Source organism: Oncorhynchus kisutch, linkage group LG18, assembly GCF_002021735.2.
Source record: "Oncorhynchus kisutch isolate 150728-3 linkage group LG18, Okis_V2, whole genome shotgun sequence".
Lineage (NCBI taxonomy): Eukaryota > Metazoa > Chordata > Actinopteri > Salmoniformes > Salmonidae > Oncorhynchus > Oncorhynchus kisutch.
Genome location: NC_034191.2, coordinates 34,427,894 through 34,453,029, shown reverse-complemented (window position 1 = coordinate 34,453,029; position 25,136 = coordinate 34,427,894). Strand labels below are relative to the sequence as shown.

The following is a 25,136-nucleotide window of genomic DNA, read 5'->3' as shown; positions in this document are numbered from 1 at the left end:
AACATGTTGTTTGATAGTTGCCTGGCTACTCAGACTCCTTACTCTGGCCAACGCTACGCCACACCCACAGACATTAGTTTCTTCTCTGCAATGAGTATGGATCTGTGTACCTCCCCGACCCTGCACTGAATTGCGAACACATTCGGGGACGTCTGACTGGTCCAAAAAATGTAACCAGGTAGGCCAGTTGAGAACAAGTTCTCATTTACAACTGCGACCTGGCAGTTAGGCCAGAGCCAGAACACACGTGGTGCTCTGATTGGTTAGACTATCCAATCGCTGATGACTTTGTTATGTTACAACGCCCCTCGTCACCACAAATAACTTCAATGATGGCAGTCTCAGATTAAAGTGTGTAGTGAGCGACAGAGCAGTTGAAGAATTTAGTGTAAGTCCTCAGTCTAGTTACATAGTACTGTACTTCAGTTGAGGACGTCCCCATTCCATTGATACAGTATATACAGTATATAATAACAAAAAACACTCATTTACTATGTAATTTTATTGAAATTGCCAAAGTACATCAATGTACTATCATGTATAAAATAGTGTTTACCAATCGATTAGATTAAGTTAAAAGTAATGCACCATAACAGTAGGTCAATTTGTTATATTTCATTTTTTATTGAGAAGAAAAATGAACCTACTGTACATTACAATAATTCTACTCACAAATGAGGAGTTGAGGTATCAGAGTCGTAACATAGTTGCCACAACAGGGCTCATATTTCACAGGTTAATTGTGTTGTGCTTTATTGCACCTCTGGCACATAAGAGGCAGGTGTTAGCAATAAAAACCTGATCGCTTAGTTCTCCCCTGCTGTTTATAAGCTGAACTGGTTATGCCAGGTGTTAGTGCCTACCCAATTATAAATTCATGTTTTGGTTTAAGGCTTGTAAGCGGTACCAGGTGGGGTCACTCATGCATGTTTGGATAATGTCCAGACACGAAGGCCACATTCTCATCTGCACAAGTTCAAGGAAGTCACACTCACATTAAATATTCATTGTGGAAGATTTACAAGACATTGACCTAAGATTTGATAGAAACGGTGAACTAACACAATTTAACACAGGAAATGTATTTCACAGAAAATATATTTCTATATTTCTTTCTCCATCGGATGAAGTGACACCCCTTTGCTCTTGGGCAGAACCTTGTTGGAACCATATGGGATGCAACACAGGCATTCTGGTATGATGTCATTGGTGTCGAGCTTATTTGGAACACATGTGCGGCACAAATAGTACTCCTATAGTTTAACAGTTTAGCTATTCATATCTTGGACCCATATCTGATTTAACGGGAAAACAATACGTTTACATGCAAAATGTGAAAAATACTGCATGTGACAATATTAGTGTATTCATAATGACTTGATCCTTAAAGTCTTAATGCAGATCACAAAGGGTCATACATCAAAGCCCATTCTTGAGATGAGCCTCGAGGTCCAATTAATTGGCTGAACATGCTATGAAAGATAGTCATATGGCTGTATAGTCCCTATGATTCATAAGCTGCTCTTCCATTTCCTGCCCCATTGCTGTCTGTGGCACAGCCTTGCTGACTGAGAATGTTGTATGTGGGATGAAGCTCAAGGCTTGTTCCAAATTCACTTAAAAAAATATATACATATTTTATCTGGGCATCAATTGTGTGCAGCCTTGTTGACATAGCTCACTCTGAAGTCATTCTAATGAGCAGTGGCATTATGCACCATCATTTTTTAAATTCAGTAGAATTCAGCTCATTTCCTTGTTGCGTAATCACATTCAAACAGAATCATGGCTTTTTAACCCCAGCCTATGCCTTATCATGATTGGTGCTATGCTCCCTCTTATATGGTAGCGAGAGATATCCTTTCCTCTGTTGATTGCCATTAGTTAATTATGTCAAAATTACCAAGACAATTCAGAAATTCTTAATGTATGTGCACTGGCAACTCAAGACTGCCAATCATTGGTTTATTGGGTTCAACAATCAGTACCAATGAGATTTCTATGCTTTGACATCTTCCAAAAACAAATGTTGTGTTGAGAATATAACCACACAAGCTTGCAGAAGAACGTAGTGTCTACATCCTTTGCACTTGACAGCCCTCTTCGTAGACTGCCAGTCTTGTCATAGACGGTCTCAGGGGACACATTTTTTGGGGGGGATGATGAAATACTGTACGTGTCAATGTTTTGTTTTCATCATAGATGTTTGTTTTTGTTCTAAGCAACTGAAGAGCTGAGCAAAGACCACAGCTCTTTAGGCCCAGTCTTTTATGGTGACTCAATCCCTGTAAACCAAAACATAACATTGAGATTAAAACAGAGCACACAAAGAACACTGATATTCATCTCATAATAGAAGAATCAAGGTTTCTGTGTACTATGACTTCAGCAGTGACTATGTTGGTGTGTTGGTACCATGGTTACAAATGGCCTGAGAGTATTCCCACTGGGCACAAACTTGTTGAATCAACATGGTTTCAACACACACTACCAGTCAAAAGTTTGGACATAGCTACTCATTTAAGGGTCTTTGTTAATTTTTTAGTATTTTCTACATTGTAGAATATTAGTGAAAACATCAAAACTATGAAATAACACACAGAATCATGTAGTAACCAAAAAAGTGTTAAACTTGACAGCTTTGCAAACTCTCTCAACCAGCTTCATGATGTAGTCACCTGGAATGCATTTCAATTAATAGGGGTGCCTTGTTAAAAGTGAATTTGTGGAATTTCTTTCCTCAATGCGTTTGAGCCAATCAGTTGTGTTGTGACAGGGTAGGGGTGGTATACAGAAGATAGCCCTATTTGGTAAAAGACCAAGTCCATATTATGGCAAGAACAGCTCAAACAAGCAAAGAGAAACAATAGTCCATCATTACATTAAGACATGAAGGTCAGTCAATGCGGACAATTTCAATAACTTTGAAAGTTTCTTCAAGTGCAGTCGCAAAAACTATCAAGCGCTATGATGAAATTGGCTCTCATGAGGACCGCCAGAGGAAAGGAAGACCCAGAGTTACCTCTGCTGCAGAGGATAAGTTCATTAGAGTTAACTGCACCTCAGATTGTAGCATAAATAAATGCTTCACGGAGTTCAAGTAACAGACACATCTCAACATCAACTATCCAGAGGAGACTGTGTGAATCAGGCCGTCATGGTCTAATTGCTGCAAAGAAACCACGGCTAAAGGACAACCAATAATAAGAAGAGACTTGCTTGGGCCAAGAAATACGAGCAATGGACATTAGACCGGTGAAAATCTGTCCTTTGGTCTGATGAGCCCAAATGTGCATTTTTTGGTCTTTGTGAGACTCAGAATAGGTGAACGGATAATCTCTGCATGTGTGGTTTCCACCGTGAAGCATGGAGGAGGAGGTGTGATGGTGTGGGGGTGCTTTGCTGGTGACACTGTCAGTGATTTATTTAGAATTCAAGGCACACTTAACCAGCATGGCTACCACAGCATTCCGCAGCTATACGCCATCCCATCTGGTTTGCGCTTAGTAGGACTATCATTTGTTTTTCAACAGGATAATGACCCAACACACCTCCAGGCTGTGTAAGGGCTATTTTACCAAGAAGGAGAGTGATGGAATGCTGCATCAGATGACCTGGCCTCCACAATCACCTGACCTCAACCCAATTGAGATAATTTTGGATGATTTGGACCGCAGAGTGAAGGAAAAGCAGCCAACAAGTGCTCAGCATATGTGAGAACTCATTCAAGACTGTTGGAAAAGCATTCCAGGTGAAGCTGGTTGAGAGAATTCCAAGAGTGTGCAAAGCTGTCATCAAGTCAACGGGTGGCTACTTTGAAGAATCTCAAATATAAAATATATTTGAATTTGTTTAACACTTTTTTGGTTACTACATGATTCATATGTGTTATTTCATAGTTATGATATCTTCACTATTATTCTACAACGTAGAAAATAGTACAAATAAAGAAAAACCCTTCAATGAGTAGGTGTCTACAAACTTTTGAATGGTACTGTACCTTGTATAAAATGTGTTGAATTTGTACATTTAAATCTAAATCAGATTTTCAACTTTGTTTCCACTATCAGGAAGAAAATGTAATAGTCTGGGAAGCACCTCCTACTGGAGAGTTGATCTATCTACAGCTATTCACTTGGTCTCTCATCCTAGGTTTAAACCAAGCCCTGCTTTGTTTGGTTATTTCTCACTGACTACTACCAATCTGCTATCATGAGAATTATTATTGAGAGATCTCTTAACCTTTTACTGCAGTCGGTTAAACCAGGGTCACTGAGTGTTTCCTGGTAGTCTTAAACAAATTTACTTTGAAACAAAAGTATACACCCCACACACATGGTTATGGGCTTAACAAAAATAAATCTGTGCCATGCCATAGAGTTGAAATATATTCAATTTTGAGTTTGCATCCCAGTTTGCATTACACTTTACACATCACAGAAGACATAAATATAACAAAAGCCCTTGACATAGCAACACCGGATTTCCAGCGTTTAAAACATATATATTGTTTATTAATTATGATAAATGTTAACATTCCATCCACGAGGCCACTAGGTCATTTGACTGCGGGAAAGGGCTACTAAATCAATATTTTCACTTTTGCTACTGAAGTCATTCCAAAGGGTAGGTTTAACAGAGCAAATGAAATGTAACCATACTTTAAAAGTCATGTATAATCAGTTATACTATTTAGGCCTATAGCAGTTACAAGTCATCAACAATTGTTTCAATTCAACCCTATAGCTAGCTAGCTAACAAAGAATAACAAAGAATATCTAGTTAACAGAAGAAATGAAAGACAAAATAAGGACAGAAGAACAAGGACATCAAAGTGAAACAGTCCTCTAAAGACACAAGAGACAATCGTACAAGAAACAACGCTTCTATTGCGTTTATATTCTATATCTATAGCTTCTTCAAGGTCTCCAAGATGGCATAGCAGTCAGACGTCCTTTCTCCTCGTCTTGTCCCATGTGTATGTATTTCAACTTCAAAACACTAGCTAACGTTAGTATTCAGCTAACCACGGCTAGTGGTCATCAGCTATCCTTTAGCTCGGAAAGCTATCGCCAGTTTTGTACAACGTGACTCAGACCAGAGCATTCCGGACCTATTTTCTCTCCATATCCCCGGATTTCTACCGCAAGCTCTGGAGATGTACACTTGGATCTTGCAGATAACTAGCTGCTATCCGAGTGACTATTGGCTAACGTCGATTCTGGAGCAAACACCAATTATCCTGGAGCTAGCCAGCTGAAGAGTTCCATCAGCCACTCCTGGGCTACAATCACCTATCCAGACCCGTTTTACTGCCGATGCGGAGCCCCACCGGGCTTCACGACTGGAATGCCGACGTTATCTGCCAGAGGGAGTTATTCAACTGGCCCGTCCATCGCGACGTAACCTGAATGCCCATCTGCTAACTGCACGCTAATCGTTAGCTGTCTTGAGCATATCGGCTGCTATCTGAACAGGTCTATCAAACAATCTTCTTGTGCCACTATAACTATAACTATTTTGACAATTGGATTGGTCCCCTCTACCACACGGAACCCACTAATCTACCGACGGAAATGCACAATATCTCTTTCATCATCACTCAATGCCTAAGTTTACCTCCACTATATTCACATCCTACCATACCTTTGTCTGTACACTATACCTTGAATCTATTTTATCGCCCTCAGAAACCTGCTCCTTTTACTCTCTGTTCCGGACGTCCTAGACGTCCAATTCTCATGGCTTTTAGCCGTACCCTTATCCTACTCCTACTCCGTTCCTCTGGCAATGTAGAGGTGAATCCAGGCCCTGCAGTGCCTAGCTCCACTCCTATTCCCCAGGCGCTCTCTTTTGATGACTTCTGTAACTGTAAAAGCCTTGGTTTCATTCATGTTAACATTAGAAGCCTCCTTCTAATGTTTTATTCACTGCTTTAGCCGTGTCTGAATCCTGGCTTAGGAAGACCACCAATAACTCCGAAATCTCCATCCTTAACTACACCATTTTCAGACAAGATAGAACGGCCAAAGGGGGCGGTGTTGCAATCTACTGCAGAGAAAGCCTGCAGAGTTCTGTCCTACTATCCAGGTCTGCACCCAAACAATTTGAACTTCTACTTTTAAAAATCCACCTCTCTAAAAACAAGTCTCTCACCATTGCTGCCTGCTATAGACCGCCCTCTGCCCCCAGCTGGATACCATATGTGAACTGATTGCCCCCTATCTATCGTCAGTGCTCGTGCTGCTAGGTGACCTAAACTGTGACATGCTTAACACCCCGGCCATCCTACAATCTAAGCTTGATGCCCTCAATCTCAAACAAATGATCAATGAACCTACCAGGTGCAACCCCAATGCCGTAAACACGGGCACCCTCATAGATATCATCCTAACCAACTTGCCCTCTAAATACACCTCTGCTGTTTTCAACCAAGATCTCAGCGATCACTGCCTCATTGCCTGCACCCGTAATGGGTCAGCGGTCAAACAACCTCCACTCATCACAATCAAACGCTCCCTGAAACACTTCAGCGAGCAGACCTTTCTAATCAACCTGGCCCGGGTATCCTGGAAGGATATCGACCTCATCCCATATATTTTTTAAATGCCTTCCTCACAATCTTAAATACGCATGCCCCATTCAAGAAATTTAGAACCAGGAACAGATATAGCCCTTGGTTCTCTCCAGACCTGACTGCCCTTAACCAACACAAAAACATCCTGTGGTGTTCTGCATTAGCATCGAACAGCCCCCGTGAAATGCAACTTTTTAGGGAAGTTAGCAACCAATATACACAGGCAGTTAGAAAAACCAAGGCTAACTTATTCCAAGCAGAAATTTGCTTCCTGCAACACAAACTCAAAAAGTTCTGGGACATAGGAAAGTTAATGGAGAATAAGAGCACCTCCTCCCAGCTGCCCACTGAACTAGGGATAGGAAACTCTGTCACCCCTGATAAATCCACTATAATTGAGAATTTCAATAAGCATTTTTCTACGGCTGGCCATGCTTTCAACCTGGCCACGCCTGCCCCGGTCAGCAGCACTGCACCCCCCACAGCAACTCGCCCAAGCCTTCCCCATTTCTCCTTCTCCCAAATCAAGTCAGATGATGTTCTGAAAGAGCTGCAAAATCTGGACACCCACAAATCAGCCGGGGTTGACAATCTGGACCCTTACTTTCCAAAATTATCTTCCGAAATTGTTGCAACCCCTATTACTAGCCTGTTCAACCTCTCTTTCGTGTCGTCTGAGATTCCCAAAGATTGGAAAGCAGCTGCGGTCATCCCCCTCTTCAAAGGGGAAGGACACTCTTTACCCAAACTGCTACAGACCTATATCTATCCTACCCTGTCTTTCTAAGGTCTTCGAAAGCCAAGTTAACAAACAGATCACCGACCATTTCGAATTCCACCGTACCTTCTCCGCTATGCAATTTGGTTTCAGAGCTGGTCATAGGTGCACCTCAGCGACTCTCAAGGTTCTTAACGATATCTTAACCGCCATCGAAGAAGAAGAAACAAGAAACAATACTGTGCAGCCATATTCATTGACCTGACCAAGGCTTTTTACAGTGTCAATCACCACATTCTCATCGGCAGACTCAACAGCCTTGGTTTCTCAAATGATTGCCTCGCCTGGTTCACCAACTACTTCTCCGACAGAGATCAGTGTGTCAAATCTGAGGACCTGTTGTCCAGGCTTCTGGCAGTCTCTATGGGGGTACCACAGGGTTCAATTCTTGGGCAGACTCTCTTCTCTGTATATATCAATGATGTCGCTCTTGCTGTTGGTGAGTCTCTGATCCACCTCTACGCAGACAACACCATTCTGTATACTTCTGGCCCTTCTTTGGACACTGTGTTAACAACCCTCCAGACGAGCTTCAATGCCATACAACTCTCCTTCCGTGGCCTCCAACTGCTCTTAAATACAAGTAAAACTAAATGCATGCTCTTCAACCGATCGCTGCCTGCACCTGCCTGCCCGTCCAGCATCACTACTCTGTTCTGACTTAGAATATGTGGACAACTACAAATACCTAGGTGTCTGGTTAGACTGTAAACTCTCCTTCCAGACACATAAAGCATCTCCAATCCACAGTTAAATCTAGAATTGTCTTCCTATTTCGCAACAAAGCATCCTTCACTCATGCTGCCAAACATACCCTCGTAAAACTGACCATCTTACCGATCCTCGACTTTGGAGATGTCATTTACAAAATAGCCTCCAACACCCTACTCAACAACTTGGATGCAGTCTATCACAGTGCCATCCGTTTTGTCACCAAAGCCCCATATACTACCCCCCACTGCGACCTGTACGCTCTCGTTGGCTGGCCCTCGCTTCAAACTCGTCGCCAAATCCACTGGCTCCAGGTCATCTACAAGACCCTGCTAGGTAAAGTCTGGCCTTATCTCTGCTCACTGGTCACCATAGCTGCACCCACCCGTAACACGCATTCCAGCAGGTATATCTCCCATGTCACCCCCAAAGCCAATTCCTCCTTTGGCCACCTCTCCTTCCAGTCCTCTGCTGCCAATGACTGGAACGAACTACAAAAATCTCTGAAACACATCACCCTCACTAGCTTTAAGCACCAGCTGTCAGAGCAGATCACAGATCACAGATCACTGCACCTGTACATAGCCCATCTATAAATAGCCCAAACAACTACCTCTTCCCCTACTGTATTGATTTATTTATTTTGCTCCTTTGCATCCCAGTATTTCTACTTTGCACACTCATCTACTGTCAAATCTACCATTCCAGTATTTTAATTGCTATATTGTATTTACTTTGCCATCATGGACTATTTATTGCCTTTACCTCCCTTATCTCACCCCATTTCCTCACATTGTATATAGACTTATTTTTCTACTGTATTATTGACTGTATGTTTGTTTTACTCCATGTGTAACTCTGTGTTGTTATATGTGTCGAACTGCTTTGCTTTATATTGGCCAGGTCGCAGTTGTAATTGAGAACTTGTTCACAACTTGCCTACCTGGTTAAATAAAGGTGAAATGAAATAAAATTTAAAAAAATCCAAGGTTCAACTACAAATAGACAATACATACAGTGCCTTCGGAAAGACCCCTCAACTTTTTCGACATTTTGTTCCGTTACTGGTTAAATGAAAATAAATCCCCAGCAATTTACACACAGTACTTCATAATGACAAAGTGAAAATGTGGTTTTTAGCCATTTTTGCAAATGTATTAAACATAAAAAAACAAAAATACCTTATTTACATACGTATTCAGACCTTTTGCTCTGAGACTCGAAATTGAGCTCTGGTGCATCCTGTTCCCATTGATCATGATTGGAGTCCACCTGTAGTAAATTCAATTAATTGGACATGATTTGGAAAGGCACACACCTGTCTATACAAGTTCCCACAGTTGACAGCGCATGTCAGAGCAAAAACCAAGCAATGAGGTCGAAGGAATTGTAGTAGAGCTCCAAAACAGGATTGTGTCAAGGGAAAGATCTGGGAAAGGTTTCCAAAAAATGTCTGCAGCATTGAAGGTCCCCAAGAACACAGTGGCCTGCATCATTCATAAATGGAAGAAGTTTGGATCCACCAAGACTCTTCCTAGAACTGGCACCCGGCCAAACTGAGCAATTGGGGAGAAGGGCTTTGGTCAGGGAGGTGACCAAGAACCCGATGGTCACTCTGACAGACTCTAGAGATGCTCTGTGGAGATGGGAGAACCTTCCAGAAAGACAGCCATCTCTGCAGTACTCCACCAATCAGGCCTTTATGGTAGAGAGGCCAGATGGAAGTCACTCCTCCGTAAAAAGGCCCATGACAGCCCGCTTGGAGTTTTCTAAAAGGTACCTAAAGACTCTCAGACCATGAGAAACAAGATTATCTGGCCTGATGAAACCAAGATTTAACTCTTTGGCCTGAATGCCAAACGTCACATCTGGAGGAAATCTGGCCCCATCCCTACGGGGTTGCCAGGATCGAGGCAGGATCGAGGCAAAGATGAACGGGCAAAGTACAGAGAGATCCTTGATGAAAAACTGCTCCAGAGCGCTCAGGACCTCAGTATGGGTCGAAGGTTTACCTTCCAACAGGACAAAGACCCCTAAGCACACAGCCAAGACAACACAGACGTGGCTTCGGGACAAGTCTCTGAATGTCCTTGAGTGGCCCAGCCAGAGCCCGGACTTGAACCCGATCGAACATCTCTTAAGAGATCTGAAAATAGCTGTGCAGCAACGCTCCCCATCCTACCTGACAGAGCTTGAGAGGATATGCAGAGAAGAATGGGAGGAACTCCCCAAATACAGGTGTGCCAAGCTTGTAGCGTCATACCCAACAGGTATGAGGCTGCAATTTCTGCCGAAGGTGCTTCAACAAAGTACTGAGTAAAGGGTCTGAATACTTATGTAAATGTGATATTTCTAACAACCTGGTTTTGCTTTGTCATAATGGGATATTGTGTGTAGATTGATGAGGGGGGAAAAACCATTTAAATACATTTCAGAATAAGGCTGTAACCTAACAAAATGTGGAAAAAGTCAAGGGGTCTGAATACTTTCGAAAGGCACTCTATATGCTTAGGCCCTTGGGTTTCAAGGTTTGGTTGAGTTCAAGTTAGTCTTTAATATTCACATCTCCATCACAACCAAGAATCTATGTTAAATAATAGGACTAAATTAATTAAAGTGCATTTAAAGTTTGCTTAGATTTAGTCCTAGTCTTTAACTTTGATATTTGGTGTAGCTGTAGACACGTATCCAACATATTAATTTGTAGACTAAATGGATATTGAATTGTGTTTGGTCGTCCACGCAGCCAAGTATCAACATTTGAAGGAGATGTATCTTCTGCTTGGATAGTTCCATCTGTGCCAGTGACTTAATCTGCCTTTAATTCCACTTAATAATGTATATGTTGGTTTCATGTCTCCATCTCAACCGAGTAAAAAAATAGGACTAAATCAAATCAAACTTTGCACTTTAAAATGCACTTTAAATAAAGTTTGATTTGATTTTATTATATTCTTGGTTGAGATAGAGACGTAAATCCAACATAACAATGATTTAAAAAACAAGATTTACGCTACTGCTACTCGCTGTTTTGTTATCTATGCATAGTAACTTTACCCCTACCTACATGTACATATTACCTCGACTAACCAGTACCCCCTCACAGTATCCCCTGTATATAGAATAGCCTCGTTATTGTTATTTTTTTAAATTTATTTTACTTTAGTTTATTTAGTAAATATTTTCAACTCTTATTTTTCTTAAAACTGCATTGTTGGTTAAGGGCTTGTAGGTAAGGACTACTACACCTGTTGTATTCGGAGCATGTGACAAATAACATTTGATTTGTATATTACCTCACACCCTTGTGATTTTCACAGCACATGATCTTGAGTGCCCATTGTAATGACAGCTCTTGACTGTTATTATAGATAACTTAAGTGGTGCATGCAGGCATGTAAAAAGCTTGTTGGACAACACAAGCACACGACTGTCAAACTCTTGCATAAACAGCACTTTGTTGGGCAAGATTTGTTTGATTGAACATGTTGACTAAAATACATTGTGATTGTATGGGTATTTGTATGAGGTAGCCTACGATGAGGCACACTGATGGGTTAGTTGCTTAGTAGAATACAGAATGCTACCATAATAGAATCCCAGAACTGTATTCACTAATGGCATATCTACATTCCTACTGAAACAGTGTATTCAGGGTGTGTCCAGAGAGTTTTTCACACTTTGAGTGAAACACAACTGCCGGTGAAGAGTCCTGGGTTCAAATACTACTTGCAATAATTGAGCTTGGTGCAATACAACCCCCCCCCAAAAAAAGGTTTTTAAAAGATGTAAATAGTATTTGAACCCGGGTCTGCCGGGGTTCACTGAACTGTCTCAGTTTGGACCAGATCTGAAGTATGCAGGTAATCCATCAAGATCTATCCAGACATGGCTACATTTCCACGACTAACGTGTTGAGCATGTGGATTCTCAGGATGATGAATGAACCCCATTGGAAACAGTGAGACAGTAGGAGACTCTCCTCCTCTCACGCCCTCTCTCCCCATAATCTCTACTTCTCACAGGATTTTAACTCCCTCTCGTGTCTGGTGTTTGTCTTGTATCTGTGCAGGTTACTGTAAAAGCTGTTGAGAAACTCTTGTGCTTCTGCTTTTGACATGTATTGTTTTTCTTGTTTTTAGTATTGATTTATATATTTACAAACGTCAAGCAAATAGGCCTACACAGTATATCAGTTTGCTCATACCGATATTTGACTTGACTATACCCTACAGTACTATTAGGAATGTCTCTAAGTGAACAGCAAGGTAACTCCTTATGTCCCATGTAAACAGGGCAGAGGTTGGACATGCTTATAGAACCGAAGGACTGAAACACTAAGCATTGCCAACTGTAATGAGGATGTTAATGGCACCACTGGGACCCCTTACAGGACGTGAGTCATTTGCCCTGTCACTCCTCAATTAGGCAGCCTGAGAAATGCCTCCCCTGTGGGTCTAATGGAACTATTTACCCATTTCGACCAAATAACCTAATGTAAAGTTGGACAGAGACTGCCTATCAGGGCAGATTGATAAATTATTATCTCACTCTAGTGGGTTGGTGGAGGGGGGCAAGTTCTTTACCTCAAATTGAATTGCCTGCCTCGACATCACGTATTTGGAAAAGTTGACTTATTGTTAGGCATGTAAAAGTGGAATGGTATGAATTGTGTTTGGTAATGTGTTTTTGTGGTCTTATGGGCTTGCTAGTATCTGGTATAGTCTTTCTGTTATTTGCTCTTATGTGACAAAAGTATTGACTGTTTTGTATGATAGAGGATTGCTATCTCACTTGAGAAGGCTTCTCTGTGGGTGTAATAGGTTCTCAGAGCCTTTGTTTTTCTCCTGCGGGCCCGCAGAGAGAAGGAAGTTAGGGTCTCACGGTCTAGAGAGAGAGCTTGTCATAACCGTGAAGCAGCTGAGGGAGTAGGGAGTAATCAGAGCCCTTTGCACTTCTGCTGTAGTGACCATCACACCCACATCTCAGGAGACACGGCTGGGAACACAACTGTCCACTGACGCTATTAGCTCTATCTGTGCAGTAGCTCTCACACTGTGGAGTAAAGACCCCACTGAGGCAACCAGAAAGAATGCACGCACACATCAAATCAAATGGTATTTGTCACATGCGCCGAATACAACTTAGTTACTAATAAGCCATTAAGAAAATGACTGTAAAAACTGTTCAATCCCCTTGGATTGATGAGGAATTGAAACATGTTATGGTTGAAAGGAATCAGGCAAAAGGTATGGCAATCAAGTCTGGCAGCCCAACTGATTGGCAAACGTACTGCAAATTAAGAAATCTGTGACTAAACAAAATAAAAATAAACTACACTATGAAACAAACAATATAAATAATGATAGTAAAAAGCTTTGGGGTACCTTAAATGAAATATTTGTGAAAAAAGCCAACTCGGCTCCTTCATTCATTGAATCAGATGGCTCATTCATCACAAAGCCCACTGATATTGTAAACTACTTCAAATAACTTTTTCATTGGCAAGATAAGCAAATTTAGGGATGACATGCCAGCAACAAATGCTGACACTACACATCCAAGTATATCGGACCAAATTATGAAAGACAAGAATTGTACTTTTGAATTCCTAAAGTAAAGATCTTCAGTTTCTTGGCAATTTCTCACATGGAATAGTCAAATAAAGAACAGAGTAGCAGCAGCAAATGAGTGTAAAAGTGTATATGTATGTGTGTGTTTTTGTTGTGTGTGTGTGTGTGTGTGTGTGTGTGTGTGTGTGTGTGTGTGTGTGTGTGTGTGTGTGTGTGTGTGTGCGTGTGCGTGCGTGTGTGTGTGTGTGTGTGTGTGCATGTGTTTGTATGTGTGTAGGTTTTGTGTGAGTGTCAATCAATCAATCAAATGTATTTATTAAGCCCGATTTACATCAGCTGATGTCACAAAGTGCTGTATAGAAACCCAGCCTAAAACCCCAAACAGCAAGCAATGCAGGTGTAGAAGCACGGTGGCTAGGAAAAACTCCCTAGAAAGGCCAGAACCTAGGAAGAAACCTAGAGAGGAACCAGACTATGAGGGGTGGCCAGTCCTCTTCTGGCTGTGCCGGGTGGAGAGTATAACAGAACATGGTCAAGATGTTCAAATGTTCATAGATGAAGAGCAGGGTCAAAAATATAATAATCACAGTGGTTGTTGAGGGTGCAACATGTCAGCGCCTCAGGAGTAAATGTCAGTTGACTTTCATAGCCGATAATTCAGCGTATCCCTACCGCTCCTGCTGTCTCTAGAGAGTTGAAAACAGCAGGTCTGGGACAAGTATCACATCCGGTGAACAGGTCAGGGGTCCATAGCCGCAGGCAGAACAGTTGAAACTGGAGCAGCAGCACGACCAGGTGGACTGGGGACAGCAAGGAGTCATCAGGCCAGGTAGTCCTGAGGCATGGTCCTAGGGCTCAGGTCCTCAGAGAGAGAGAATGAAAGAAAGAAAGAAAGAGAGAAAAAAAGAGAGAATTAGAGAGAGCATACATTCACACAGGACACCGGATAAGACAGGGGAAATACTCCAGATATAACAGACTGACCCTATCCTCCGACACATATACTTTTTCAGCACAAATACTGGAGGCTGAGACAAGAGGGGTCGGGAGACACTGTAGCCCCGTCCGACATTAACCCCGGACAGGGCCAAACAGGCAGGATATAACCCCACCAACTTTGCCAAAGCACAGCCCCCACACCACTAGAGTGATATCTTCAACCACCAACTTACCATCCTTTGACAAGGCCGAGTATAGCCCACGAAGACTCCCCCACGGCACAACCCAAGGGAGGGCGTCAGTGACTCAACCCACTCAAGTGACGCACCCCTCCTAGGGATTGCATGAAAAAGTACCAGTAAGCCAGTGACTCAGCCCCTGTAATAGGGTTTGAGGCAGAGAATTCCAGTGGAGTGAGGGGAACCGGCCAGGCAGAGACAGCAATGGCGGTTCGTTGCTCCAGTGCCTTTCCGTTCACCTTCACACTCCTGGGCCAGACTACACTCAATCATAGGACCTATTGAAGAGATGAGTATTTATTGAAGAGATGAGTATAAAGACTCAAAGGTTGAGACCGAGTCTGCGTCTCTCACATGGATAGGCAGACCATTCAATAAAAATGGCTCTACCTCCAGCCTTTGCTTAGAAATTCTAGGGACAGTAAGGAGGCCTGCGTCTTGTAACCGGAGCATACGTGTAGGTATGTACGGCAGGACCAAATCGGAAAGATAGGTAGGAGCAAGCCCATGTAAAAACTTGAAATCAGCCCTTACCTTAACAGGAAGCCATAGGTAGGTAAAATATATAGTGAAAACAATAGTGGTCATAAAACGGAGCTTTGAGGAACACTGAAATGTACAGTTGATTTGTCAGAGGACAAACCATCCACAGAGACAAACTGACATCTTTCCGACAGATAAGATCTAAACCAGGCCAGAACTTCAATGCGATGTGAGTGAGTGTGTGTATATGGTGTGCATACATTGGCTTGCGAAAGTATTCCTACAACCTGGAATTAAAATGGATTTTTGGGGGGTTTGTCATTTGATTTACACAACATGCCTACCACTTTGAAGATGGAAAATCTTTTTTTTGTGAAACAAACAAGAAATAAGACCAAAAAAAGGAAAACTTGAGCGTGCATAACTATTCACCCCCCCAAAGTCAATAGTTTGTAGAGCCACCTTTTGCAGCAAATACAGCTGCAAGTCTCTTGGGGTATGGCTCTATAAGGTTGCCACATCTAGCCACTGGGATTTTTGCCCATTCTTCAAGACAAAACTGCTCCAACTCCTTCAAGTTGGATGGGTTCTGCTGGTGTACAGCAATCTTTAAGTCATACCACAGATTCTCAATTGGATTGAGGTCTGGGCTTTGACTAGGCCATTCCAAGACATTTAAATGTTTCCCCTTAAACCACTCGAGTGTTGCTTTAGCAGTATGCTTAGGGTCATTGTCCTGCTGGAAGGTGAACCTCCGTCCCAGTCTCAAATCTCCTGAAGACTGAAACAGGTTTCCCTCAAGAATTTCCCTGTATTTAGCACCATCCCTAATTCCTTCAATTCTGACCAGTTTCCCAGTCCCTGCCGATGAAAAACATCCCCACAGCATGATGCTGTCGTCACCATGCTTCACTTTTGCGCCAGACATAGCATTTTCCTTGATGGCCAAAAAGCTCAATTTTAGTCTCATCTGACCATATGTTTGGGGAGTCTCCCACATGCCTTTTGGCAAACACCAAACATGTTTGCTAATTTTTGTCTGGTCACTCTTCTGTAAAGCCCAGCTCTGTGGAGTGTATGGCTTAAAGTGGTCCTATGGACAGATACTCCAATCTCCGCTGTGGAACTTTGCAGCTCCTTCAGGGTTATCTTTGGTCTCTTTGTTGCCTCTCTGACTAATGCCATCCTTGCCTGGTCTGTGAGTTTTGGTGGGTGGCCCTCTCTTGGCAGGTTTGTTGTGGTGCCATATTCTTTCCATTTTTTAATTATGGATTTAATGGTGCTCTGTGGGATGTTCAAAGTTTCAGATATTTTTTTTATAACCCAACCCTGATCTGTACTTCTCCACAACTTTGTCCCTGACCTGTTTGGAGAGCTCCTTGGTCTTCATGGTGCCGCTTGCTTGGTTGTGCCCCTTGCTTAGTGGTGTTGCAGACTCTGGGGCCTTTCAGAACAGGTGTATATATACTGAGATCATGTGTCAGATCATGTGACACATAGATTGCACACAGGTGGACTTTATTTCACTAATTATGTGACTTCTGAAGGTAATTGGTTGCACCAGATCTTATTTCGGGGCTTCATAGCAAAGGGGGTGACTAGATATGCATGCACCACTTTTCAGTTTTTTATTTGGACTATTTTGTGTATATCTATTGCATGAAATCCAAATAAAAATCCATTTAAATTACAGGTTGTAATGCAAGAAAGTAGGAAAAATGCCAAGGGGGTGAATATTCTAGTGAGTGTGTATATGGTGTGTATATATATAGTCTACAGAGTGTGTGTATATGGTGTGTGTATATATAGTTTAGTGAGTGTGTATATGGTGTGTATATATAGTCAACGGAGTATGTGTATATGGTGTGTATATATAGTCTAGAGAGTGTGTAATGGTGTGTATATATATATAGTCTACAGAGTGTGTGTATATGGTGTGTGTATATAGTCTACAGAGTGTGTGTATATGGTGTGTGTATATAGTCTACAGAGTGTGTGTATATGGTGTGTGTATATAGTCTACAGAGTGTGTGTATATGGTGTGTGTGTATATAGTCTACGGAGTGTGTGTATATGGTGTGTGTATATACTCTACGGAGTGTGTGTATAGTTTGGGGACCATAAATGTACTATTTAGCAGTCCGGCTATTTAAACTTATGGCTTGGAGGTAGAAGCTGTTGGTCCGAGAGCCGATGCTCCGGTGCCGTTTGACGATCGGTAACAAAGTGAACAGTCTATGACTTGGGTGGCTGGATTCTTTGGCAATTTTTCAGGCCTTCCTCTGACACTGCCTGATATAGAGGTCCTGGATGGCAGGGAGCTCAGCCCCAGTGATGTACTAGGCTGTCCGCACCACCCTCTGTAGCACTTTGCGGTCAAGGTGGTGCATTTGACATACCAAGCGGTGATGCAGCCAGTCAAGATGCTCTCGATGGTGCAGCTGTAGAACTTTTTGAGGATCCGAGGGTCCCATGCCAAATCTTTTCAGCCTCCTGAGGGGGAAGAGGCGTTGTTTTCCTTTCTTCAAGACCGTGCATGGTGATGTGGATTCCAAGGAACTTGAAGCTCTCGACCTGCTCCACAACAGGCGCGCCGTTGTAAATGGGGTGTGCTCTCCTATAGCCCACGATAAACTCCTTGGTCTTGCTAAACGTTGAGGGAGAGGTTGTTGTCCTGGCACCACTGTGCTAAGTCTCTGACCTGCTCCCTGTAGGCTGACTCATCGCCGTCGGAGATCAGGCCTACCATCGTCGTGTCATCAGCAAACTTGCTGATGGTGTTGGAGACGTGGGTGAACAGGGAGTACAGAAGGGAACTAAGCCCACACCCATGAGGGTGTTGAGGATCAGCGTGGTGGAGGTGTTGCCTATCCCCACCACCTGGGGCCGGCCCGTTAGGGAGTCTAGGATCCAGTTGCAGAGGGAGTGTTTCAGTCAAAGTTTGGTGATGAGCTTGGAGCGGACTATGGTGTTGAATGCTGAGCTGTAGTCTATGAACAGCATTCTCACATTGTTATTCCCCCTCTTGTCCAGGTGGGAGAGGTCAGTGTGAGGTGCAAATAAGATGGTTTCATCTGTAGATCTATTGGGATGGTATGCGAATTGGAGTGGGACTATGGTGATGTCTGGGATGATGATGTTGATGTGTGTCATGACCAGCCTTTCAAAGCACTTCATAAATACAGATGTGAGTGCAACAACTCAACGGTGGACTGATGTTCAACTTATCACTACTGATTATTTGACTTAGCATGACTTCATTCTTATCAGGCAGATTCCAAGTGAGAATGGGTTGACTTTCTACCCTGTTCACTTCATCCTGAACACTCAAAATCTACTGTCATTGGTCCACCCCTCTGTTTGACAAAACCCATTCTACAACATTACAGCTACACTATACATTGGACGTTTGGCGCAGTCTGATGTTGGCAATGCCAATACAAAACATCTCCGCTAACTTTCTCAGCGACATCTCTCACATCCCATCTCCACAGGGAGAGAGCTGTCATGGAGGTCTGAGCCTCTCCCTGGTCTAACTGCAGCCCCCTGGCTGGCCCTGAGTGCTAGGGGAAGGTCTGAGCCTCTCTCTAGTCTAACTGCAGCCCCCTGGCTGGCCCTGAGTGCTACGGGAAGGTCTGAGCCTCTCTCTGGTCTAACTGCAGCCCCCTGACTTGCCCTGAGTGCTAGGGGAAGGTCTGAGCCTCTCCCTGGTCTAACTGCAGCCCCCTGGCTAGCCCTAAGTGCTAGGGGAAGGTCTGAGCCTCTCCCTGGTCTAACTGCAGCCCCCTGACTGGCCCTGAGTGCTAGGGGAAAGTCTAAGCCTCTCCCTGGTCTAACTGCAGCCCCCTGGCTGGCCCTGAGTGCTAGGGGAAGGTCTGAGCCTCTCCCTGGTCTAACTGCAGCCCCCTGACTGGCCCTGAGTGCTAGGGGAAAGTCTAAGCCTCTCCCTGGTCTAACTGTAGCCCCCTGACTGGCCCTGAGTGCTAGGTGAAGGTCTAAGCCTCTCCCTGGTCTAACTGCAGCCCCCTGACTGGCCCTGAGTGCTAGGTGAAGGTCTAAGCCTCTCCCTGGTCTAACTGCAGCCCCCTGACTGGCCCTGAGTGCTAGGTGAAGGTCTAAGCCTCTCCCTGGTCTAACTGCAGCCCCCTGACTGGCCCTGAGTGCTAGGTGAAGGTCTAAGCCTCTCCCTGGTCTAACTGCAGCCCCCTGGCTGGCCCTGAGTGCTAGGTGAAGGTCTAAGCCTCTCCCTGGTCTAACTGCAGCCCCCTGACTGGCCCTGAGTGCTAGGTGAAGGTCTGACCTGTATTTACACACAGAGGAACTATGTAGGTTGTGGGGCTCCTCACTGATAAAGATGGCAGTCTGTCTCTCCAGCTGCTTTAATCTGCCCACATTCCAGGAAGCATCTGGTCTCATTGAAGTAATTCAAGGTGAAGGACTACAGGCAGAGCTAGGGGCCTGTTGCTTTTTCATTGCCAGGTTTAGGACATTTGGATTGTTTTCAGTCTCAAACTCATTAGATAACACCATGTAGTTTGATATCATAATCACTCCTGATGATTTATATTTATTTACCCTGTTTTTACAGGTAAATACATTAAGAACAGACTCTTATTTGCATGATGAGGATGAGACTGAAAATGTGTATTATTATTATGTTGGTGTGTTATCCTATAGGCTTTGTTTGTCGTTTTTAACTGACGAATTTTGATGATGAAAAAATGATGATGATGATGATGATGAAGTTGACTGTGTAGAGAAGAATGGATAAGGTGAGCCACACGTATTTTCAGACTAACCCCTGCTGTCATGCTTGGTTTTCAGACATGTTCTGTACGGTGTAGTGTGGAAAATCTGTAGGTCTGCCATAGCATGTTATGTACTACGAATGTGTCTACATTCATGTTGTAATATTCCCAAAATAATATCATATGTCAGAGGTTAACAGTTTGCAGCAGTTCTTGTTTTTTGTTTTTTAAAGCTGATTGAATAGCTGGGCCTCAAGGTCAAGTCTATGAAATCACTGTGGTCAAATTGCAACATATTGTTTATTGATTTAACTTTTCCCAATGTGAAGAACAAAATGTCTTTTTAAACATCTATTTGTTAGTTCTTTTCCAAACCTCTTCATTATTTGTCCTTACTAACTCTACTATATGAGGGTTTTATTTGGAATGGATTCTCTGGATGACATTTGTCTGTCATCATCGGAATGGAATAATGGCACCAAACAGCTGAAATGTGTTTGGAATGAGGTGTTGCTTTCCTGGAGTCACTTTCCAGCGTCCAAATGAGACTGTCGGATTCTTCCAGGCAGTGAAAATAATAGAAAACAGGGATCCATCATGTTTAGCATTTAGAAGTCTAAAAGGCTTGAGAGGAATCCAAAAAAAACCTGACTCTAGATGGTATTGCTGACAACAAGCTAAGGCAACTGAATCCTAACCAGCACAATGTATGTCCTCCATGTGTACAAGCTCATAGTGGCCGTGAAAAGGAACTGACTGCCAGACCTGAGTTCAAATAGTATTTCAAATCATAGAAATATGTTTGCTGTGCCTGATTGAACTTGTTTGGCACAATGGAACCAATTGCACTCCAGGCAGGCTCAAGCAAAATACTACTTGTATGTAGTGGTTTGTCTCTGATTTAAATACATTGGATGAAAGGCCTGGATTAAATTGACAGTGATATATTACAGAATCCATTTGGAATGATGAGGGAGCTGGGAATCTGAGCCACCACCATGACACCACATACACATCTAATTCAAACTGTCTGCCTCCATGTTTATATGGTGTGTGAGCCTCTCTGCTGTTTTAATACATCAAGGATTGAATAATCTAGAATTTACCGTCCTCACCGTGCCCACTGTGGTCCAGGCCGCCACATAAACGCTTGTGGAGCATATTGACAACCATGTCAGTCGCAGCATTATGTTAGCACCAAGCTAAAGAAGCTTGAGCTCATTTACTATTGGCCAACTGATGAGGGGTTCTGTACACCTGAGAGGGGACAGTATATCTTCTGGAGAGGAACTTGACACCGCTTGTGGTATTTTGCATTAAGTACCTGTTGAAAGACAGGGATATACTGTACTGGACACGAGTCACTCCAAAATATCTATCCACAGGCCATAGTTTTAGCTAATCTATCACTTGCTTTCTCTACCTTCTAATAATACGGGTGCCATGAAACTTTCATTTCACATTATTTGTCCAAAACACTAAATGTAAAATGGCCATTCTGTTTAAACCTACAGGTTTGAGCGGAATAAGGATATGCTCAGATGTAACACACTCATTACAGTTTTGGTTCTTTGTCTTTGATCAGCCATTTGTAGCAAAGTGTGTAGGAGGAACCAGATGTTCTCTCTCTCTCTGGTTCTACTGTCCAGAGAGAGAGAACATGCAACTAATCTAAATCTGCAGGTTACCAAGAGTGAAGGACTCTCAAACAAAGGAAAGGCTATATGAAAATAACTTAAACTGTCACCATTGAGCCAGGCATTTCTCAAGGTTTTACATGTTTGATGTTCCTAAAGAGTAGGTACATTTGGACAAAATGCTTTGAAAAAGTCGACATGGAAATGTTAGTATTTCAAACCAAAAAGTCAAAAAGTCAATAAGTCAAATAAAACTGTGAAGGACCTCGGCGTTACTATGGACCCTGATCTCTCTTTTGAAGAACATATCAAGACCATTTCAAGGACAGCTTTTTTCCATCTATGTAACATTGCAAAAATCAGAAACTTTCTGTCCAAAAATGATGCAGAAAAATTAATCCATGCTTTTGTCACTTCTAGGTTAGACTACTGCAATGCTCTACTTTCCGGCTACCCGGATAAAGCACTAAATAAACTTCAGTTAGTGCTAAATATGGCTGCTAGAATCTTTGATCTTTGAAAAATTTGATCATATTACCCCAGCGCTAGCCTCCCTACACTGGCTTCCTGTCAAGGCAAGGGCTGATTTCAAGGTTTTACTGCTAACCTACAAAGCATTACATGGGCTTGCTCCTACCTATCTCTCTGATTTGGTCCTGCCGTACATACAGTGCCTTGCGAATGTATTCGGCCCCCTTGAACTTTGCGACCTTTTGCCACATTTCAGGCTTCAAACATAAAGATATAAAACAGTATTTTTTTGTGAAGAATCAACAACAAGTGGGACACAATCATGAAGTGGAACGACATTTATTGGATATTTCAAACTTTTTTAACAAATCAAAAACTGAAAAATTGGGCGTGCAAAATTATTCAGCCCCCTTAAGTTAATACTTTGTAGTGACACCTTTAGCTGCGATTACAGCTGTAAGTCGCTTGGGGTATGTCTCTATCAGTTTTGCACACCGAGAGACTGAAATTTTTTCCCAAGCCTCCTTGCAAAACAGCTCGAGCTCAGTGAGGTTGGATGGAGAGCAGTTTTTGAATTGTTAAAAAAGTTTGAAATATCCTAGGAGAGGTGCGTCACTTGAGTGGGTTGAGTCACTGATGTGATCTTCCTGTCTGGGTTGGCACCCCCCCTTGGGTTGTGCCGTGGCGGAGATCTTTGTGGGCTATACTCGGCCTTGTCTCAGGATGGTAAGTTGGTGGTTGAAGATATCCCTCTAGTGGTGTGGGGGCTGTGCTTTGGCAAAGTGGGTGGGGTTATATCCTTCCTGTTTGGCCCTGTCCGGGGGTGTCCTCGGGTGGGGCCACAGTGTCTCCTGACCCCTCCTGTCTCAGCCTCCAGTATTTATGCTGCAGTAGTTTATGTGTTGGGGGGCTGGAGTCAGTTTGTTATATCTGGAGTACTTCTCCTGTCCTATTCGGTGTCCTGTGTGAATTTAAGTGTGCTCTCTCTAATTCTCTCTTTCTCTCTTTCTTTCTCTCTCTCGGAGGACCTGAGCCCTAGGACCATGCCTCAGGACTACCTGACATGATGACTCCTTGCTGTCCCCAGTCCACCTGGCCTTGCTGCTGCTCCAGTTTCAACTGTTCTGCCTTATTATTATTGGACCATGCTGGTCATTTATGAACATTTGAACATCTTGGCCATGTTCTGTTATAATCTCCACCCGGCACAGCCAGAAGAGGACTGGCCACCCCACATAGCCTGGTTCCTCTCTAGGTTTCTTCCTAGGTTTTGGCCTTTCTAGGCAGTTTTTCCTAGCCACCGTGCTTCTACACCTGCATTGCTTGCTGTTTGGGGTTTTAGGCTGGGTTTCTGTACAGCACTTTGAGATATCAGCTGATGTACGAAGGGCTATATAAATACATTTGATTTGATTTGATTTGAATATGTGCCAGTGAACAGTATGCAACGTCAGCAATATTGTGATTTGAAAGCTACAACCAATTCGTGACAAATTGAGATCAAAAGGACTAGGTGTGTCATTAAACAGCATACACATAATTGACCCCTATCCATCCTCAAAACCTATATATGACATGGAAAATAATAGATAGCTAATTAATGCATGAATTCAAATCTATCCTAATAGTCATCATTTTGTTATGATCTTTCTTTGGAGCCGTTCTTTACGAACCCTCAGGGCATAAAAAAATTGTACAGTGTGTGGCATGTGGATACTTTAAAGACTGACAATGATGGATGGGGTGTGTTGGCTGTATTCGAGGTCCACTGTTATATAACATCATCGTTCTCTCATCATGTGAAATCCAATACCTTGTCAAACCTAAGATCAGGTCACCGGTATGGCTGTATAGTGTTTTATATATTTTGAACTCAGTCTTTTATCCAATGTCGTCACTTTGAAAACAAACAGATGAATAGCATGAGAACACCCGTTATATAAAACCGTTTTACTGCCCCTTGGGAATATGATTGACCACATATTTTCTCCAATGAAAACAATTTTTAAATATTTAAGAATACGTTCAATGTGCAGTGCAGTACTATTATGTACATGGTGCATTACCCTGTAATTCCTTAATCAGAAGTTTATATTTTGTTTTTGCATACAGTGATCAAATGCAGCATTATCCCTTCACCATTACACCACAGAATTCAGTTTAAAGGTATATTCATTCAGACACTTAGTATGTTTTACTGAGCCTACCTGGAGCACCGGGTGGGTGGCGTTTGCTCTTTTGGGACCATCGCACCAGACAAGCTGAATCAAGCACAACTAAAGTATATGAAATATTTCAAACACTATTTGGACCCAGGTCTGCAGAACACCATATGCGTCCAGTGTGATTCAGTGGACAGAGAGAACGGGGTGAACCAGTGGGCAGAGACAGTTCACTGCACATCCCTCAGCCTACTTCATTAAGCCCCCACAGGCAGATACATTGTTAAAATCACTCCGAGGGTGAAAACAGCATTGAAGATGTCATTACTTTCATCCTAGCACAACAGAGTAGATGTCCTTCCAAATTGCTTCCATTCTGCCTGGCTGACTGTCGGTAAAACTATCCTCCCCCGAACAGAGCGTCCCTCTGAGTGGCTCAGTGAATGCGGAGGAGGGGAGAGAAATCACTCTACTGTAAACCCGTTAAGCAAACACAGCAAATTAAGATTAAACCCATACTGTCTCCCTCTGCTGTGATTCACCGATAATAACTGAGCAGATCAACAGGCCTTTATAGGGCTGAAACATCTTTCTCTCTCTCTCTCTCCCCCTCCAGCAACTGGAGTAAGTTTGAGATACCTTGTGTGTACTCATTATTGAAAATGGGACGTGTGTGTGTGTGTCTGTGAGTGGAGCGTATTTTGTTTTTAAACGAGGACATGCTACAGCCAAGCATCACAGAGGGCATTTGAAATTATCAAAGTCCTTTGGCACGGCTGGTGGATTCCTGCCATCCATTGATTCTATCCCCTTAAGAT

At 42.9% G+C, this 25,136-nt stretch overlaps 1 long non-coding RNA gene across 2 annotated transcripts; it reads right to left on the bottom strand.

Moving 5' to 3' along the window:
- Window positions 1-600: 600 nt before the first annotated feature.
- Window positions 601-24,923, bottom strand: LOC109909062 (uncharacterized). Of its 2 annotated transcripts, XR_004203973.1 has the most exons (3): window positions 24,364-24,923; window positions 14,312-14,501; window positions 601-2,285 (listed from the first exon to the last, which is right to left on the bottom strand). It is a non-coding gene; the product is annotated as an uncharacterized LOC109909062 (long non-coding RNA). The 2 variants fall into 2 exon arrangements; XR_002257721.2 differs by lacking the exon at window positions 14,312-14,501.
- Between the last annotated feature and the right edge of the window lie 213 nt (window positions 24,924-25,136).